A 20593-nucleotide genomic window follows, 5' to 3' on the forward strand; every position below is an offset into this window, starting at 1 on the left:
AACTCTCAGCATCCTCATCCTAGAAAATCAGGGTGCTTGGGAAGATTAAATGGGAAATCGCTGTGGGAGCTCGCTGCCAGCGCTTTGGCTTCCCCTCCAGCTCTCGGCTTACTCGCTCTTGCCCACCCTTCAAAGCTTGCCTCCAGCCCACCACCTCCAGGAAGACCTCCCTAAGTACGCCAGTCTGGCCCAAGTCTTTGGCCTGAAGGGGTCATTATCCATACTTGGTGATCTACTGCGTGTTCCCGCAGCTCTAGAGAGACACGTGAACAGCAGCACCACGTGTTGGAGTCAGCCATGCTGCCCCACCCCCCGACTCCGGCCCAGAGCCAGACCCAGAGCAAGCTCAGGCGTGCTCTACTGCAGAACTTGTGTCTTAGGACTTCTCATCTTCCGACTGTTTTTACCGGGGTGGCCAGATTTGAGGGTTCACTTAACAACCCCGTGTGGTGGGGGGGGGCGGTTCTGGGGAGAGATTTTTGTTATCCTCCCTATCCTGGTATAAGGGCAGTGAGGCCAAAAAAGCGCAAGAGCCAGCCGAGGTCACAGGATTGGGTAGTTGATTGCAGAGTCAGGGTTCAAACCCGAGTTCTGATGCTTCCTATACCCCCTAGGCGCCACAGTTGCTCGGGGCCTGAATCAAGCCAAACCAGGCACCAGAAGTGTGTGCATTTGCGGCTCATATGACCTCTGGAGTGGGCTTTTGCTTTTTCTTTGCTTCCCCCTATTCCCACCCCCCGACATTCCTCCCAGAGGTCGACCCTCAGCCCCCCAGGGAGCCAGCCCAGGCCGGGGCAAGGCCTAGAGCGGGAGGAGCCCTAGACCGGGCCCCCTAACACCGCACGCAGATCTTTGCTCTCGGCTGCACCAACAGTCCGGGTTCTGAGGAGCCCCGGAGGCTGGGAGAGCGTTTTAAATAGCCAGTGACAAGCCCATTTGTGAGGCCTGGTTTAAATTAGTTGTCAGTGTCTGATTGAATCAGGTTTAATTGTTGGTTGGTGCTGAAGTGATGAACGAGGAGTGGCTTTAAATAGGAACGTGTGTTTCAGCCTCGACCCGGGCAGGAACTGCGAGCGCAGATCTGCTCTCCTCCTATTCAGCTCGGTGGACTGAGCTGGGCTGGCCTGGGCTGCTTCCCCTGTTCGCCAGGGGGTTATTATTCCAGCAGAGAAATCCAAAAAGAGCCTGATGGGGGCTCTGGGACACTAAGTCTTGATGATTCGATCAAACAACCCATCAGTCACTTTCCTCACGGCCCTTTGACTGGGCCTGCTTATTTCCATCTGTGCCTTGCAGCTGTCCCCAGACCTGTCTTCCCAGAGTCGCAGAGGGAGAGGGGGGCTCTGTGCGTGGGAGCCGGGAGCCTGCATTCAGGCGTCCCTCTGCCCTTCTGAGCTCTCGGAGCCTGCTTCCTCATCTGTAACCTAAGATGAAGCTTGCCCCAGCCACCTCCTTCCAGGAGTTGCTGTGGGATCAAGGGGCTCCTGTGGAGAAGGAGCCCTGAAAACTGTCATCTGTGCTGGTACTGCTGGGGAATCCGAGCCCCTGCCCCCCGTCTGGCCCTGGGCTGCCAAGCTGGGGGGGGGGCGGTTCAGATGCGGATATGTAGGTGGGGAGAGGGAACCTCAGTTTGCCCCTGTGGCCCAAGGGCTCTTCCCACCCACAGGGCACCACCGACTCTGTGCCTTGGTGTCTTTCTCACGGTTGCTGGGCCTTTCCAGTTCTTTGGGCCAACATAGGAGTCCCCATCCACCCCCCCCCCCTTGCCTGGGGCTGGCCTGGCATCCTCACCTGGCTGGACCTTTCACCCTAAGCCTCCCCTAATTTCCACCTGGAGCCGAGTGTAGCAGTTACAAGAGAGGGCAAGAGAAGCCTCACAGGGCCAGGGTCTCGGCTGCCGGGGTCCTTGGGAGAGCACCCATACCAGACCCACAGCCACGCCAGTCCGAGGGCAAGAATAGGGATGATCGAGGGTCATCTGGGGCCATCTTCCCATCTCTGAAGAACAGGTATGGCCCAGGGTGGAGATGTGGATTTCCTCCCTTTGCCTGGAGTCAGACTGAGGATTTCTGGGGCCTGTGGGAGAAAGTAACAGGGAAGCAGTTTCTAACTCAACCTGGGAAAGCCTAGAGACGAGGCTTTCACAGGGAACACCAGCGGAGCTCAGACAACGCCTGGATGAAACTTCTATCGAGAGTGCTGTGGAAGGGACGCCTCCCAGGCTGGGACAGGCCCAGCGACGCCAGAGCTGGAAGGCCACAACCTGCTTCCCCAGCTTGACCTAACTGCCTCATGGCCCCCTGAGCCTCAGGCCCTGGGTTTGTGAAACAGGGAAGTGAGGCCTTCCTTAGAGAGGGTGGTGTGAGGATTTGGAAATAGAAGCCAACAGATGGGAAAGCCCTCCTTGCTTGGCCCCGGGCTGGCTGGCAGGTACCACAGCACCTGGTCCTTGGATTGACATCCTTTTCTGGAGGCGGACTCTGGAGGGGGTTGGGGAGAAACCCAGGACCTCGTTTCCTTCCCCGAGCTACATGTGACGGCTGTAACTGTGCCGGGGATGTGCTGGGAGGCCAGCAGGCACTGACAGGGCCTGGGCCACATTCCCTAGGTCCTCTTCCCACAGAGGCGCCCAGGGGGGTGGACTCGGGCCCTCTTGGCGGTGCCAAAATAAACTTGCCATGTTTCCAGCAACACAAGAGGCCTCAGCAAAGCAGCTTTTGCCAAACCCTATAAGGAAGCCAGGGAAGGGAGGGGAGCCTGGAATGAGAGATGCCCCTTCCCCCACCCACCTCCCTAGCTTTCTCTTGACTTCCAGAAAACTCCATGCAGGCAAGCCCTAAAGCAAATACCAGTGGGCACTGTGGGAATCTGGGCATTTAGGGGAAAAAGAAGGGACTGGAACTCCCATTTGTTGAATGTTTGCCAAGTGCTACTTACTTTGCTTATAAAGATAGTCATGTTCATGGGCTGGGGGTACACACACAGCTGGGTTCAAATTCTGACGCTGTCGTTTTGCTAAACTGTGTGGTTGGGGCAAGGAAACAGCTTCTCTGGGCTTGTCTCTTCCTAGGTAAAATGGAGCTCATGACACTACACTTCAGAGTGTCGTGCTGAAGATTCACTTTTAGTTAGCACCATGCGTGGCACATAAAATACACTTAATATGTTAGTTGTCATTACTATTAGATAGTTGCTATTAGTAATTATAATAGCATTATTATTAATAATATTATTTTCAAACTTCATGACAATGCCGAGAGGTAAGTGCTGTATGTAACTATTCCAAGTATGGGAACTGAGGCTTAAGAGGGATTGAGGCCCTCTTTCAGGGCCTGACAGATAATGAGTGGCGAGCTCAGGAGTCAAGCTTGAGTCTGCCTGGTTCCAAGGCCCGCATTTGTCACGCCTGCATCTGAGATGGGGGCCGACTGGATTTCCTGATACAGGTTACTCTGAGGCTTGGACGCTGGAAAGGAACAAGACCAAAGCCTGCCAGGCATCACTGTCATGGCCCAACTGCTCCCTGGACCTCATAGGCTCGGCCACCATTCAGCCAGGCCTGGCTGACCACCAAAGCCCCAGGGTTGCCCTTGCCAGGCTGCAGGGCTCCTCTGTCCTTAGAGTGTCCATCCAAAGCGAGTGTCTGCACAGTTGGAGCCCAGGCCGCACAGCCGGCTTCCCATTCCTGCACGGACAGCTTGTTAGAGCTGAGCCAAAGCAGCCTGGGATTTTAATTTTGGCTCTGTTGCTCACTAGCTGGGTGACGTTGGGCTTGTTCCTTGCTTCCTCTGAGCTTCGGTTTTCTCATCTGCAATGATAGCGCAACGGTACCAGGCTCTGGGTCCCTATGAGAATTACACGAGCCAATGAACATGACAGGGAGTGTCTGGAAGGTGTTTAACCCCCCCCCCCAACCTCCTGCCTTTCCCTGTGTCTTGAGACAGGTGCTCCCTGGGACTGTGGGGCCCCAGGCCAGGACCTATTTTTCCTACTTAGATATGGACTCTCCGCATGTCATCCTTAATGAAAAACGAATAACTCATGTGTTCATTTCATTAAATGCTGCCCCCACAAAAGTGTGGGCTTGTGCAATTCTCTAAAGACTGTCAACTGGAAGATATCTCAGAATTCCTCATAAATCAAAAGGTTTCATTTTGCTGCCAAGACAGTCAATTTTCTCTGCCTTGAGTCAGGCCGAGGGGCGGTGCTGGGCTGGGATCCGAGTCGAGAGACCTGCCTGCTGGTCCGGACTCTGCCGACGATCAACGCAGGACGGGAGCAAATCGCTTCTTGTCTCTGAAGCCTCAGTTTCCTCCTCTGAAAAATGGGTGGTATGTGTGTTGGAGCAGCCTGCTGGAGGGTCTTCTATCTCCTCCTCCAGTTCTAAAATGCTGGGAACTTGATCTTTTCCTTCTCCCTCTGCTTCCCTCTACCCTCCCAGACTCCACCTCTCCAGCCCCCTTCCTGCCCTGCCCCCCTCGCCCCGTCCTGTCTACCTCTCCTGTCAATCAGACCGGATCAGCCCAGAGCAGGCACTGGAGGAAAAACGTCTAATGCATTCCTGGTAGACGACAATTTTCTAATGCCCTTATTGCAAAAGCAGCCCTTCTTTGGGGTGAAAAGAAGGGCAGCCAAAATCTGTGTTCATTTCTATTATGGGGTCCAGAAGGGGGGGGGCGTTCACTCTTGGAGATAAGGGTGGATACATTTAGAAGTAGGAGATGGCCCCTGCTCTGGTTTTGGGAAGGGGTCCTGGGCCAGCCCCGGTGGGCTTTGTGGTTGCCTGGTGGAGCAGGTTCCAGGCCACACAGAGGGGTCCACGGCCTGCAGGGGAGTGGGGTGGAGAGTACACAGGGCAAAAGGGCCCCGAGGGAATTCAGCCTCCTAAGAACTGCAGTCTGAGCTGGTCTCTTGGGGAGGAGAGGGGAGAATAGCGAACGTGTTTGGGTTTCTTCGCCACTGGGTCCATCTGACTGACAGAGGGAGATAGAAACAGAGGACTAGAAAGGTTGCCCAGTGAAGGGGCTGGGAGGGAGAGGAAAGCCGGAGAGAGGGGGAGGGGACACCAGAGAAGCAAAGAAGGGAAAGAGGAAGAGAGAAGGGAAGGAGGGAGCAAAGCAGGCAGGCAGGAAGGAAAAAGGGAGGAAAGCGAGCGAGAAGGGAAAATGCCCCCCCAGCCGTGTCACTGGAGTGCTCACCCTCTAAGACTGAGGGGCGGGGCAGGCACGAGGAGGAAACAGCCCCTTGGGGGGGGCAGCTTTCCCACCATCTATCCGCCTACTGGGGCCCCGCTCTGCCCATCCCTCAGGGCCTCACCAGCAAAGGCCAGTTCTGAGCTTCCTCATTGCTCCTCCCTGCGAGTCCTATTTACCCCAAACACAAAGTGAGTAATTGCCCCCGAGCCCTGCAAGGAAGTAGAAGGCCCTGTGTGGCTGGCAAGTCCTAGCAGCAGAATTAGATGGGCACATAAATGAGGATTCAAAATCCAGAACGAACTGTCCCACTCGCTAAATCACTAAATAGACTTTCGTCTGTTTTTACCATACTAGCACATTTGCACGTATAAACCCACTCTATTCCCCGTGTTTGGCTTTAAAAATCTCTCCCCCCTTCATGTGCTCTCTCTCTCTCATTCTCTCTCTCAAATAAATAAATAAATAAATAAAATCTTTAAAAAAAAAAAACCTCTCCACTCGTTCTGAAAATAAAATCCCTTCAAAGACCTGCAAGTATTAAGAGCTCTATCTTTCCATCTACCTATCCATCCATCCATTCATCTAGAGTCTGCCCTTTCAAGGACTTTTAATTGAGTATCTACAGTGTGCCGGGCACTCTGCTCTTATGGGGTCAACCATAAAAACTCAGGCCTTGCCCTCAAGGGGCACACTTCCTGTTGGGTAAATGCACATAAATAATTTATTAGAATATATCATTATTAATGGAATAATAACAATGTTGGCAATTGTTAGCTAGGAAAAACAAAATGAGACAAATCAGCTGTGCCCGGCGACTGTTACAGGTCACCTGTAATGTGGGCCCCCCCGCTTCCGGCAGGAGGCACCCTGCTCTCTGCCCCCCACCCGGAGATAGATGACTTGTTTGGCTAGAGCACACGGATTCAGAACTGGCATCTACTTTTCAAAAGAAAATATTCTTTTTTAAATGCATAAAACTTATTCAGAGTTTAAAGAGTACATATAAAGCAAATATCTCCGTAACCACCCATGAGATCAAGAAATAGACTAGAACATCTCCAGTATCTGTGAAGTGCCCCCCCACTCCGCACCTCTCCTGATCAAATCTCCCTCCCTTCTTCACAGAGGTGACATGATCCTGACTTTTCTGGTCATCGTTACCTTCTTTATGGTTTTACCCTCTGTGTACGCACCCTGAAAATATTAGGGTTAAATGTAGGAGACAAAGTGGTTGGATGATAGCAATTTCATACAGTTTAAGCTAGTTGTATAGTTGATCTTTAGGCTTGGGAAGTAAGTACTTACTGTCGGCATTCTTTTTTTTTAAATTGAGATATAATTGACTCTGTGTAGCCCGCTGTGCTGCCCTCTTCTAGGATGCGATCATAATAAATCCTTTCATTTCATTTGCCTCTCCAAGTGCAACGTCCATGCATGTTGGAGTGATCAGTAAAGACCCCACAAGGGTCTTACCCTCCTTTTAACACATTTCCCCACCACTCTTTTTTTTTTAATTCATTGTCTTTTTTAATGACTCATTCTTGTTAAACTTTTCATTTTATTTTATTTTCTAAGATTTTATTTATTTATTTGACAAAGAGAGAGCACAAGCAGGGGGAGTGGCAGGCAGAGAGAGAGGAAGAAGCAGGCTCCCTGCTGAGCAAGGAGCCCAATGCAGGGCTCAATCCCAGGACCCTGGGATCATGACCTGAGCTGAAGGCCGACGCTTAACCAACTCAGCCACCCAGGTGCCCCCCACCACTTTTTTTCTTCCAGCATCATTTTTTTAAAGTCTGTTTCTTTTTCCCCACTGCTCTGTAATCCAACTTCTATTACATATCAAGTATCCCTATACATGTGGATCTGTTCATGGGCTCTCTCTTCTGTTTCACTGATCTATTTCTCTATGCCTGTGATCATGACACACTGTCTGAATTACTATGACTTTACGGTAAGTCATAATCCCTGGTCGGACAGTTCTGTCGCTTTGTTTTTCTTCTTCTTGCACTCTCATATGAATTTTACAATAAGCTTAACAAATCCTACATGCAATAATGTGTTGGGATTTTGATTGGAATGCACTGAATGCACATATAAATTTGTGGAAAATGACATCTTTACAATGTGACTCATCCCTTCATGAATATAGTATGCCTCTGTGTTTTTTAGAGCATCCTTTAATGTCTCTCAATAAAGTTTAATAATTTTTTATAGAAGTCTAGCAAACAGGCCCTTGGAGCCCCATGCTGCAGCCATGTCTTCTGGGGCCAGCGTGAATGCCCTGCAGTGCCTGATGGAGCCGCTCCAACCGGAGGCCGGATTGGAGAGATTCAAGGTCTTGCAGGCAGCTGCAGAGCTTCAACAGTACTGTATGCAGAATGCCTGCTGGTAGGTGTTCTGGCTGGAAGCAACACCTTCCAGGGGCCCAGATCCTATGCTTTATCCCAAAGGCTGGGAAGAAGTTTGCTGAGGAATGCTTTTAAGCCTAAAGTGATGAATGACTGCCTCCAAGTCTCAAGAAAACACTTCTCCAGCCAAATGACTTAGATATTTCCGACCTTTCCTGTGGCCAAAATTCTACAGAAAGTGATGTTTCCTATTCAGATAAGGAAACTGGGTGAAGGAGGAGACTTTAAATAATAATGGCCTGATTCTTTGGGGAAAGTGCTTTTATATTTAAGACCAACAAAAATGTTGCCACCAAATACATACTTTCATAAGCAAATTACTAGTGTTTCTAGACCTGGAATATTATGCCTGTTGTATTAACTGGACGCTTGCATTTTGGGAAGAGAAACATTTTTGTTTGTTAAAAACTTGAGTATTTCGGGGCACCTGGGTGGTGTAGTCCGTTAAGCATCTGACTTGATTTTGGCTCAGGTCATGATCTCATTGTCCTGGGATCCAGTTCCAAGTCAGGCTCTATGCTCAGCAGGGAGTCTGCTTCTCCCTCTCCCTCTGCTCCTACCCCCACTTGTGCTCCCTCTCTCTCTCTCAAATAAATAAATAAATCTTAATTTTAAAAAAATTGGGTATTTCATTAATTTGTTGTTCCTAAGATTTTTATCCCATAACAAAACTTGTTCTTTTCTTGTGAATTTAAGTTTCTAAATGAAAACAAGCAAGTATAAAACTGGGGGAAGAATGGGCTTTATTAATCAAATGATGTTCTGATTTTTCTAAATGAGAAGATTGTTTTATTTGTAACACTAAGCATGGGAGCTGTTTCTTAGCAAACTTGTTTGGAAAGATTCCTGTTTTGTTGTGTATTAGATTGCCCCATCCTGTGTATGAAGCTGATTTGGTTTTTGTCCTCTTAAGTTCCTCTACTTTATAGTTGTGGTTGTACTTAAAAAAACAAAAAACAAACTACATTATTTCATGTCTTTAAAAAAGATGTTTAAATTTGATCTTCAGAACACTGCAAATGATTAAAAACAAAATAATGGAAAATACTACAACCTAAATGAATTCTTAATGTCACAAGTATTTTACTTTGATGATGTGCCTTTGATTTAATTTGGGACACTTTTAAAAGGATACTTTATTTGTGTTTGTAATAATCTTTGACGAGTTTGGAAACAAAATTTCTGCTTAATTCATCATTTTCTTAAAAAAAAGTAACATTTTGTTAGAATCATTCATAAATACCTCATTTTTGTTGCAAATGTAAATGATCACTTTTTTAAAATTTCATTTTCTCTTGCTTATTGTCCATATATTGAAAAAAACTCATTTTAGGTATGTTAATTTTATACCCAGCCATCTTGCAAAACTCTCCTACTAGTCTAATAATATTAGTAGACCCTTGGATCGTGATCCACATAATTATGATAATAATTTGATAATAAAACATTCATTATGATGTTATTAGTACAAATTCAAAGTATTGTTTCTCTTTTTTTCAATCTTAGCTCTTGTATTGTTCTTTTTTTTCCCTTTATTGAAATGGGTAGGACTTCCAGTACAATGTTGATAGAAGTGGTGACAGTGACCATCCTTGTCTTGTTCTCCATCTCAGTGGAGGCAGTGGTTGGACAAGATGATCTCTTTAAAATGTTCAGTTTTTGTTTTTTGTTTTTTGTTTTTAAGATTTTACTTATTTGTTTGACGGAGAGAGAGAGAGAGAGCAGGAACACAATCAGGGGGAATGGGAGAGGGAGAAGCAGGCTTCCCGCTGAGCAGGGAGCCTGATACGGGGCTTGATACCAGGACCCTGGGACCATGACCTGAGCTGAAGGCAGATGCCTAACCAACTGAGCCACCCAGGTGCCCCAGGATGATCTCTTGAGTGCCTTCCAACCCAAAGATCTTGATTTTCCTCATGATCATGTTCTTTCTGGATAAGGCAGCTACTCAGCCTTCTGGAGTCTTTCTCCTGGTCCAGAGTAAGAGTCATGATTTGTATCCAGACCTTTAACAGTTGCCTATGTCCAGCCTGAATCTAGAAGATCCTAGAGTTTGATCTCTTATTCTTCAACATATCATACTTATTGAAATCATTTCCTCCCAAAAGTCAGTTCCTCCCCAAACTCTCAAATCGTTTCTGGTTCACATTTTGAATCATGATTAATATTAAAAAAAAAAAAAAAAAGCTGTTACGGATGAGAGGTTGGCTGTGTGTTCTTCCTTTTTTAAAACTCAACCTGTTCTCCTTCAAGGAGGGAGAGGAGGATAGTGACTTTGCTTCCCAGTCCAAACCCTGCCTGAAAGACCAGTCATGCTGTGCTGTGCTATCTTCTCTGGGATGTCTAAGCTGCATCCAGTGGTGAGAACACCAGGTACAACACAACTGGACTCACCGGATTAGCCCTCTTTCACCAGAAATGCCTCATATTCTACTTTTATGAAGGTGATAAAACAAATAGCTATTGGAAGAAGGTTTGCAAAATAAGCATTGAGGCTCGTGTTCAGTATGTTCAATCTTCCTTGTACAGGAAGGAGGCACAGAATATAGTAGACTTTTAAACAATTGGGGGTTAGGGGTGCCAATCCCCCATGCAGTCAAAAATTCACAAACAACTTTTGATGACCCAAAACTTAACTACCAATAGCCTACTATTGACTGTTAGCCTTACTGGTAACATAAACAGTCAATTAACACATATTTTGTATGTTATATGTAATATGCACTGCATTTTTACAATAAAGTAAGCTAGAGAAAAGAAAACGTTATTAAGAGAATCGTAAGATGGGGTACCTGGGTGGCTCAGTTAGGTGCCTGCCTTTGGCTTGGGTCATGATCCCAGGGTCCCTGCTCAGTGGGGAGTCTGCTTCTCCCTCTGCCTCTCCCCTCACTCGTGCTCACTCTCTCTCTCAAATAAATAAATAAAATAAAATCATAAGAGAAAATACATTTACAGTACCATGTTATAAAAAGTCCACATATAAGTGGACCCATGCAGTTCCACCCCTGTTGTTCAAGGGTCAACTGTGCATTTCTTTTGAAATTTAATATTGGCATAGTTGGTTTCTCCTCTTGAACTGTTAGGTTTCTGCAATGGGGTTAACACTTTTAGATGAGTTTTCATATCCTGGAAATCTTGTTGTTCTGGGGTTTCTTGTCCACTGAAGCAATGTTTGGGGCACAAGGTGAGAGGGAGGCATATAAAATACCAGCTCAACTCATTCAGATGAGATTTTTGTCTGCATCTATAGCAAGATTCTTGGATGGAATGTAGTCATTGTTAAGAGAAAGGTTTTTCTAAATTCCTTTAACTCTCATTTAAGAGTTGGGTCTGCCTGACTAGTTCTGAGAAAATGAAGCAGGAACACCTGCTCCTTCTATTCTGATAGACTGTGAGAAGGACAAGGGGCTAGAGAGAGAACAGGTAGATCAGGCACCAAGGTTTTTCTCTGCCCCTACCATTCTTTCCCCCACCACCTTCCCCACACACAACCTGGCACTCAGGGAGTTTCTGAAGCATCCAGAAAAGTATGAAGGAGACAGTGTCTGGGCCAGGGGTGCCCTGATCCATGCATGTGGGGGAAGACCACAAGTCCAGGAGAAGCAGCCACATGATGGCATGGAAGTACAGCAGGAAGTGGTAGGTAGGGAAGCCTGAGACAGCACCAGGTGCCGAGAGAGAGCCAGCAGAGTGGCAGGGGACAGGCCTGACCACTCGGGCAATCAGCAGGGACCACGGGTTCCAGTCTTGCAACCCGGCATAGTACCCCAGAGAGCCAGATGGGGTCCATCCCACTGCGGTGGTCATCAGTGCAGGAAGCAGGCTAGTCCAGCCTCTTGTGGAGGAGAGCAGCGAGGAGCCACAGGGACTCAAGGACCCTCTCCGGCTGCCACGAGGATCTGGTCAGAACCATTGGCCACACTGGGTTCCGGAAGCAGAGAAAGCCATCTCCCAAAGGTTGAGATTCACCCGAGTCATCCAAGTTACTTAAAAAAGATCAGTTTAGTTACTGAGTCAGTTTGGAAGTTTACTAATTTAGACAGAATTTAGTTTCTACCTCCCCACCTCCAGCCCTGGGCCAGATCCCTAGTGGAACTGATAAGAAAGCGTGGATTAGTTCTAAAGAAAATAAGAAAACTACATTTTTCCCCTTACGATCACATTGTAAAGTGAGCACATGTGTCTCACTACACATCTTTTTTATGAAACTGAGAATTATTTATCTCCTCGTGGTCTCTTTTTGGTTTTAGAGTTGAGTTGCACGTTATGCTCAAAGACGGCAAATGTTCTCAGTTAGGCTTGGCAAGAGCACAGGTTTGGAGTCGGGCAGTCTGGAGTTTGTGGCCCAGGGCTGCATTACTTTTTGGGGTCCTCGGCACTTTTACATTTGTGGGCCCCTTCCTCCATTAAAAAAGTAAAAACTGATGTTGGTATAAAGAATACATTGATATTACATATTAAAACATTTTCTTCGAGCCAAGCTTTCTTCTTCTTCTTCTGATTTTAAAACATTTTCATGGTCTCCTAAAAGTAACATGGACTCCGGGTGCCATGCCTGTCACACCTGCACTTGCCCTGGGCATGCGTCTTTGTTCTTGTCTTTCTCATCTGTAAAATGGGGTTGCTGGATTACATGATGGAATGCACGCAAGACCCTGGCGGATGGTGGTAACGCTGATTTCTTTTCTTATTTCCATGGACTTGATGTTCTATTTTAGTGATCTTGCTGCATATGTGGTTTTCATTGTGAGTCACCTTCAAATTCTCTTTGGAAGTAGAGGGGGTATAACTTACAAATAAAAATTCCTTTTTACTTCCTCAGCACTTAGCACAATGCCTTGCTTTATATCCTCAATCCTTGTTTATTGACGGTGCCGGTAAATGGCTCTCTCCCTTCCCGGCCGCCACCCACCACCCTGTCCCACTCAGGCCCTGACATAATCCAAAAGCAACCTTCCTCCCTTTCTTTTTCCTCTTCTCTCTCTCTCAAAATTCTTCTTTCCTCAGTGGCCTGTGCTCAGCGGGCCATGAGAGTGAGGAAGGCTCCATTGAACCGGCTGATCTCCTCACAGCCCTGCTCTGTCAACGAGGAAGCCATGGCGCAGAAAGAAAGGAACTCACTCAACGAATGCTGGGACAAGGGTCTGAACCCTGGTTTCTTTGACCATGACATGGCATGATGGGTGAAGCCTCCACGATTTACAGTTTTTACAGAGGACTACTTAGGGAGGTAACCCGAAGAACGCCTTTCCAGTGGTGGGGGAGATGTTTGTAGATGCTTTGTGGGGTTTTCTTCACGCTGCTCAGATCAAACGTCTAAGTCCCCTCAGGTGTGTGCTAGGCTCTATCACTGTCACCCGTGCCCTGCCATTCACCAAGTTGAAAGTCTGGGCTGAAACCCCCTTCCTGAATGTCAGAGGTCAGGGATGCCAGAAGTAAGGGGGAACAATAAGGAGCCATGGAGATCAAGCTGGGGGGTTAAAACGTTGTGTCCATCAAGAGGGACTGAACACATTTCCTTCAGAAGCTAGACATTTGAGTGCTTTTCCTCTCCCGGCATGGAGACTTTAAGATGGTATCAGCGCATCCAATGAGTGAGCGGGCGTGGGGCCTTAGAACAAGCAGCACCTGGCATAAATGTTGGCCCAACAGAACCCAACGCGCCACCACACATTGAGCACCTACTGTGCTGCGTGCTGGGGAGAGACGCGTGAATAAAATGTCTTCCCGCTGATTCAAGAGAAGACAAGGCAAAATTTGCCCTGTGACAGGATAAAATCTGCAATTCAAAAAAAAAGCGAGGCATGTGAAAGTTTATTTATGTCTTATTACACAAGCTCCTCCATTCTCTGCCTCCACCCCCACCCCCAATCTGTCACATTCAGGGATCTAGGGCTCCCAGCATTCGAATGAATTAAATAGATTCAGTGGCATGATGGGGCTGGGAGGCGGAGGAAAGAAGGTAGAATGGGATGTGGAGGGACAAGTTAAAAAAAGAGCGGATATTGGAAGTCAATACACAGATCTCCCAGAGAAGAGACTGGGGGTCAGAGGGACACCTGACATGATCCAGTTGGAACATCATGTTCTTAATAATAGTGACAAAGTCTCACATTTCCTGAATGCATCCACTGCCAGGCACCCTTCCAAGCCTTTTACACATATTAGCACACGTCATGTTCCCAATTACTTTGGGAGGTAGCTTCTATCGCAAACCCCATATTACTGATGAGAAGCTGGAGAGGGCCAGTGACTTGAGCGAGTCTTGCCGCCAAGAGGCGGCCTCCCACCTGAGCCTGCACGCGCATCCGGGGCCTCTGCACAGGTGCCTCTGGGACTGTGGGACAGGTGAGGTCTGGTGGGTTGTGTGTTACTGCCCCCCGCCCAGAAGGGTTTGGAGCAGAAAGTGGGGAGTGGGACCGCACCCTGGCTCACCGCTGCTGACCCTGTGGCCTTAGGCAAGTTCCTCGCCCTTTTCATGTCTCCAGTTCCTCGTACATTAAATGAAGATCAATGATGATGGTGGTGGTGGCACACTTCATAGGGTGGTTGAGGTGGTTTAGTAAGATTCCGCACAAAAGGGGTTTAGCACAGTGCCTGGCCCGAGTGCTCGGTGAATGGCAGGCGTCCCCGAGACTACACATCACTTCCTGGGAGAGCTCCCACCATCCCATCGGGCTTTGTGGACCCCCTGCGGACTCCCGGTCACTCAGCACCAGTATCCAGAGGCAGCCTTCCGCACTCACACAGCTCCGTCACAACTCGCAGTGGGACCACAAAGAGAGACAAAAGACTGATGATAAGCAGCCCTGCCCGTGGAGTCTGGCCCCAAACGCATGGCCGTGTTGGGAAATAGGGATGACTGTGCCGGACCGGTGGGAACAGCTTAGACATGGGTGGCCTGTGACAGGCCACGGGGATGCTGGAGGACACCAGCTGGTTCCCACCTCCGAGGGGGCATGGTCTGGCTGCGGGCACATGGCTCTCCCACAAGAACCAATTAGTGGACCAGGCAGGATTTCCCCAGTGCCCCACAAGTCCTGAACTCAGAGAGCAGGTGTGAACAGAGCAGAGAGGGAGAAGGCCATGGGGCAGCACAAAGTGATGTGTGTGTGTGTGTGTGTGTGTGTGTGAGAGAGAGAGAGAGAGAGAGAGAGAGAGATGCGACTTGGCTACCCCAAGGGCTTTGGCCGATGTCCACACTTTTGACCAGGCATGTATGATTTTCTTTTTCCTTTTTGTAAGGGGCAACACTGTGGCCATAGGTGAGGCACAGCCAAGGCGGAGGGCCTCCTTCCCGGGGCTGCTCTGGGTTGGGCTGACACTGCAGTTTGATCGTGCAGGGCTCACGCTGCAGTATGACCAATAAACGGGCCAATAAAAAGAAGCCCTTCAGAGATGTGCTCATGCAGATGATTCTATCCCACCTGTCAACGAGAGAGGCCTGGCAACCATCTGTTAGATTCTTTATCCCCACCCCTCCCCTTTCATTTTTAACCACAGATTTTCACAGTTTGCATTATTTATTTAAATCTGTTATTTAAAAAAACATGTATTGCTAAGTAAGGTGATGGCAGGTTTTGCCCATTGAAGCCTGTTCTCTCCATTCTCCGTGGCCAGCTGCGGCCCCGTGGGAGACCCTCATGTGCAAGCCTGCCTGTCCTCTGACCAGGCTGGATTTATGATTCAGGATTTAGGACATGATGCTCTGTACTTGAGTTGGGGGAGGGGCACACAGAGCCAGAATTACAGCCTTGGGGCTTTGTGCTGACTCTCCTGGTCCCTTACTGTGAAATTTAATGGGACACAACCTTAAGACTAACAATGAGCCCTGGGTTTCTTGATCTCTACCATGGGGGTTGTCAATCCCTACTTTAACCCAGGGATGACACTGCATGTTCAAATTCAATGCTCTTCAAGTCATGCGGCACAGCCAGGCCATGATTCAGTTATTCAGCACCGACTGCATATCAGACACTGGGTGCCAGGTATCAGCACTATCTTGGGGTGAGAGACGAAGTCCCTATTCTCATGGAACTGACACTTCAGTGGGGGAGAGACAGAGAGAAAACCCAGTAAGGACAACTGGGGTCAGTGCTGTAAAAGAAACAAATGGGACCAAATAGAGAAGGAAGGGTGAGAAGGACGTCTGGGTAAGGAGAGCCCCTGCGGAGTGATGTGGGAGCTGGCACCCGGAGGATGAGAGGCAGGAGCAGTCCTGCTCACAGAGGGCAAGTGGGCCCAGAGTCACTGAGGTACAAAGAGCCTGACATATTTGAAGGGCAGGAGAATAATCTGGCCCTGGGCCACGCCCTAACCTCAAGACGCTGGATCTCCTCCCGGCCCTCTCTGTCTTCGGAGCTCCTCAGGAGTGGGAAGGACCAGACCCTGTGCTTCTGTCATTCCCGCAGAGCACCCTGGGGGGGCCTGGCCTCCCTGCTTACCCTGTGGGTCCAGGCACTGCTGTGCCCGCACCTAGCCAGAGGCCCAGAGGAGATCTGAAACCTCTTCTCCCCAACATGGGCTTGTATCCCGTCCCGCTCCACCCCAGCCACCAGCTCATGGGCCCTACCCTCTTCTTGAGTCTCCATTCCCTCCCCTACAGCCTCATCACCCTGCTTCGCTTTTGCTGTGGCCACAGAGCACCACTCACTGCTCCTGTCCAAACCTTCAGCCTTCTGCGCACTGCCAGGAGGGCGCTACTACCCATGGGCCTTTCCTCCTGGAGACATCTGATCGTTTCTTCAAGGTCTCTTCAAATGCCACTCCCTTCCACACCCCCCGCCCCCAGATGCCTTCCTCCCTCCTCCCCCTATGTTCTTGGCGCTTCACTATAACACTTGCCCATTGCTAATGTTTGAGTCTCTCTCTTCAGTTTCCCAAGGACAAGGTCTGAAGCACTTTTATATTTTCCTTCCTAATACCTGATGCAGAGGAGATTATCAATAAAGGTCTGTTGAATGAATACCTCATGAGCCCCTTAGAATAATAACCTCCTTCATTTATTCAGCATTTATCCAAGCTCTTTCAAAACTGTCCCATTCTCTGCCCATAACACTCTATAAGAGCAGGTGATGACCCACAGCACAGGTAGGGAAATGGAGAAAGGTTATTTAACTCCAGATCACACACAAATTGGTGGCAGGGCTGGGACCCAGGCCTGATGTCCTTACCCCTAGTCCAGAGCTCTTCAGCAGCCTCAGAGCACCCAAAACCTGGAGCCAGAGAAACCGAAAATTTCTCATGACAAACATTGAAATATTGGTTGAATGTACACAGTGCAGCCCAGTTACGACACAAACTTTTTAAAAAGTGCATCTTAAGATATGAGCTAATACGGCCTCTCAGCATTCATGCAAGGAGCATTTATTGAGCACCTATTAAATACTGGGCTCTGTACTCTGGGAGACACCAAGGAATTACAAGTCTCTCCTTCATAGGATTTACAATTATTCAGGGGAAAGGACCCAGAGTGACACAACAAATCAAGGATGGGAGTCAGTATAAGGTGATACACAATCAGATAGGTACAGAAGCTCTGGACGGCACTGGGTTATTCCAGATAGGCCCTTGGAGAAGGCTCTAGGAGGTCATCCCCATGGGAGGTGAGGAGGGAGAGTGGAGAGGAAGAGTGGAATGAAGAGCAGGGACAGAAAGTCACAGTGGAAATAAGGGCAGCCCAGGGACTGGCTGGAATGAGGAGCTTCATGGGGACACCTGTGGGAGTGTTGCTTCTGGGAACCAGAAGAGAATCTTGAGATGGTTTTCCTGGATGTCCTCTCCACAAGCATTTCTCTGCTTCAGTTGCCAGAAGCAGTTTTAAGGAAAACTAACTCAATCTCTGCACAGAATAGATGCCTTGTTCCAGGGGATTCTAAGAGGGTAGTATCTATCTTCTAATTCTACTTAGCTCAGCTCAGCTCCCCTCAATTCAACTCTACTCAGCTCAGCTCTACTCAATTCAGCTCAGCTCCACGCAACTCAGCTCAGCTCAACTCAGCTCAGTAAACTCAACTCTGTTCAACTCAGCTCAGCTTAGCTCAGTTCAACTCAACTCAGCTCAACTCAGCTCCACTCAGCTCAGTTCAACTCAACTCAGGTCAACTCAGCTCAGCTTAGCTCAGCTCAGCTCCACTCAATTCTGCTCAGCTCAACTCAGCCCAGCTCAGTTTAACCTCTCTCTTCACATTACTTGCCAGTCATAGGTCAGCACTTCCTATCTTCAGCTGCCACAGACAAAACTGGTAATGTGGGTAAGACACAGAAATAGAGAAAATTTCTTTCTCTTTTCTGTCCCAACCTCAATCATGACACATCATGCCCTTTTACCCCTCCCTTATCCCCTCCCAAGCTCTCCTAATAAGAAGCAAGAGCCCAGCTCCCTTTGTGAATGTGGGCCCTGGGGGGTGGCTGGCAGTCTCCAGCCATTATGGGAAAGCCCCTGGAGGACACAGTCCAGCTAAGAGTGTGACTCTTCTTCTCCCCTTGCGAATGGAGCCCATGGTGAAATGGGCAGGAAGACAGAAGGTCATTGGCTTACAGTGACCCCACCTGACCTGAGGTCCAGCACATTGAGGTTGTGCTGGAATCCTAGTGAGGCTCCGGAGTGTCCCTAGGTTGGCTTTAAAGGTTATAAGAAGGTTCCTGAAAGACCCAGTACATGTGAGTTGCATGGGAAAGCAGTTTTGGTGGGGCCCTTCTCTATTCCTTCATTCAGAGCCAAGCATCAGGGCTGGTTGGGCAGGACGCAGGGCTCTACATCCTTTCATTTTGTTCTTGAGCAGTGCTAATGCATTTTAGCAACTCTTTAACCTCAAAGACCTGTGGGTCGCTGTGGAGCAGATCACATGCATCTCCGGCTGAGTCCACTGGCCTTATCAAAATGTCCTTGAGCTGTTGTTCATGCCCTATAGAGGCCACCGAGTGAAAAGTCAGATAGTCCCACATTGCTCCTCATGGGTCAACACAGGAGATAGTCACTGATGAAAACATCTATTGTATTCCAACAGATTTCTTGGGGAAAGTTTCCTTGTCTTTTTTCATAACTTCTCTCAAGGTTTGATATCCCTTGATCAGCTCTAACCTGAATTTAATCTCCTACTATAATATAAGCCAGTTCTTGTGGCCTGATCCTCAGAGACTGCCCATTGAGGAAGAAACTCCAGGCTCTGCACCATTATACTGGGAGTGCAATGGCCAGGAAAAAGAAACAGAAGAAGAGGGGAAATTCCTACAGCCATTTCAAAACAAGAGGAATTGTGGTAGATGCTATAATAACTGATCGCTACTGTTTATTGAGCACTCCCTCTGTAGTAGGTACCTTTTATGGACTTTACAACCATCCCATTTGAGCATCACATAGAGCTAGCCTACATTAGCTATCCTACAAATGAGGAAACTAGAGCCTCAGAGATGCAATCACTTGCCTGATGTCATAGTAGTCGAGGGCAAAGCTTGTATGTAAGTAAAGGCTTATGATTTCAACCTTATAATATTCATGTATTAAAAAAAATTTGTGGAGTATCTACTACATGCCAGTCACTGTTGTAGGCATTGAGAACATGGACAAATACAAATACAGACAAATATCTCTGCCTCATCCATTTCAGAGACATTCACAGAATCACAGCTGCAATGGAGATATAACTAATTGGTACAGATGAGTGAGAGAGGCCCAAAGACACTGAGTGGCATGCTCTTGGTCACTTAGGATGTCTAAAGGAAGAACCAGGTGTCCTGACTCTTGCCCTCTCCTTGCTATTTCCCCCATCTTTGGAAGTGAACTTTTACCAGACACTCATAAGGCCTTTGATTTCTTGGATTCCTTGCCTGCAAAGTCCTCCTCCATGCTTTGGAGGGCTTTCCCTTGCCCAGGACCTCTAGGCTTAAGGCCTGGGGACCCTGGTGGGTCAGCCCCTGGTGTGTAGAGCTGTCTAGGTGCCTGCTGCTTGCAGGCTCCTTGTCCTAGACCTTCATCTTTTGGAAGTACATAAATGCATGGCATTAATTTTTTTTTAATGCATGGTATTTTTGAATTTTTTCCCCCCTGGGGCCACACCATGTTCTGAAATGTGAACATGGCAAGCAGGATGGATACATTTTTAGATCAGTAAGTACAACCAGATGTGTGGATGGGGCTGAAGAAACACAGCAAACTTTTGTGAGGTATGAAGAGCCCTTAGATGTGGCCTGTTTCTCTCGTCTGGTCTCTGGGGAAATGAGTTCATGACTGACAAAAAATGCACAGGTCTGAGTGCTCTCCAAATGAGTACCAGCTTCATGTACATATCCCTGGCCAGGCAGGGGGCCTGGTCCTGCATTCGTCCACCCAGCTCTCAGTGATAGCAGATAATAGCCAGGTGCCTGACACAGTTCTCTCTCATCTCAATCCAACACACACAATCATGAAACTGATGAGGAAAATGCCGGTCAGTCTGGCTCAGTAACTTGGCCAGAGTCACACAGGTAGGCAGCAGGCAGGGCTGAGATTCACAGCAGGATGACTGGACTCCAAAGTCCATTTTCCTAAGACCACCACATCATCTCTCTAGACCAGTCTCTCGTCCCCAGGAGTGCACTGGTGAGGGGTGGGAGACCTGCAGGGCTCCAGCAAGCTGGGGAGGCTCCATCCCAGGTAACAGACGATGGGAAATACCGCCTGGCAGTGTTGGAGCAGGCAGTGATAAGGACACAGGGGTTAAAAAGGTAGAAGTCGGCCCTGAGGAATTCAAAACCAACAGTGAGGCAAGACACAGGTGTATCTATAAGTTGTGAATGGCACATTTCAATACACAACCACGCTTCACTCTGCTTTTGGGGGAAGCACTCAAAGCGAGTGCTTTAAGAGTTCTGAACTGTGACCTAGAGTAATGTAGGAAGCATTCCGGTGGAGGGATTTAAGCCGCATCTTGAAGGACAGGAGGAATTTGGGAGAGGGAGAAGGGTGTGAAAAGTGTAAGAGGCTGAGAGTGTGTAAAAAGGCAGCAGCAC

The 20593-nt window shown here is 48.3% G+C and overlaps 1 protein-coding gene and 1 pseudogene across 3 annotated transcripts in view; one reads left to right on the forward strand and one right to left on the reverse strand.

The window, feature by feature from the left end:
- LOC114209766 (guanine nucleotide-binding protein G(I)/G(S)/G(O) subunit gamma-10 pseudogene) overlaps window positions 1–8559 on the forward strand; it is a 40339-nt pseudogene extending 31780 nt beyond the window's left edge. Inside the window, exon 5 of the transcript XR_015768960.1 lies at window positions 7410–8559. The product of XR_015768960.1 is annotated as a guanine nucleotide-binding protein G(I)/G(S)/G(O) subunit gamma-10 pseudogene (transcript). The remainder of the gene's footprint in view (window positions 1–7409) is intronic.
- The window catches only part of SOCS5 (suppressor of cytokine signaling 5), a 112101-nt gene that overhangs the window by 10407 nt on the left and 81101 nt on the right, over window positions 1–20593 (reverse strand). Inside the window, exon 3 of one of the 2 annotated variants that reach the window (XR_015768958.1) lies at window positions 8902–13382. The exons of the other annotated variant lie outside the window; for it this stretch is intronic. The gene's annotated coding sequence lies outside the window, so the exon portion shown is untranslated. Of the gene's footprint in view, window positions 1–8901; window positions 13383–20593 lie in introns of those variants that run through there. 2 annotated transcript variants of the gene reach the window in all.

The sequence above is a fragment of the Eumetopias jubatus genome, unplaced genomic scaffold (assembly GCF_037043125.1).
Source record: "Eumetopias jubatus isolate StellerSeaLion01/CBP00866 unplaced genomic scaffold, mEumJub1_p1.0 scaffold_9, whole genome shotgun sequence".
NCBI classification, from domain to species: domain Eukaryota; kingdom Metazoa; phylum Chordata; class Mammalia; order Carnivora; family Otariidae; genus Eumetopias; species Eumetopias jubatus.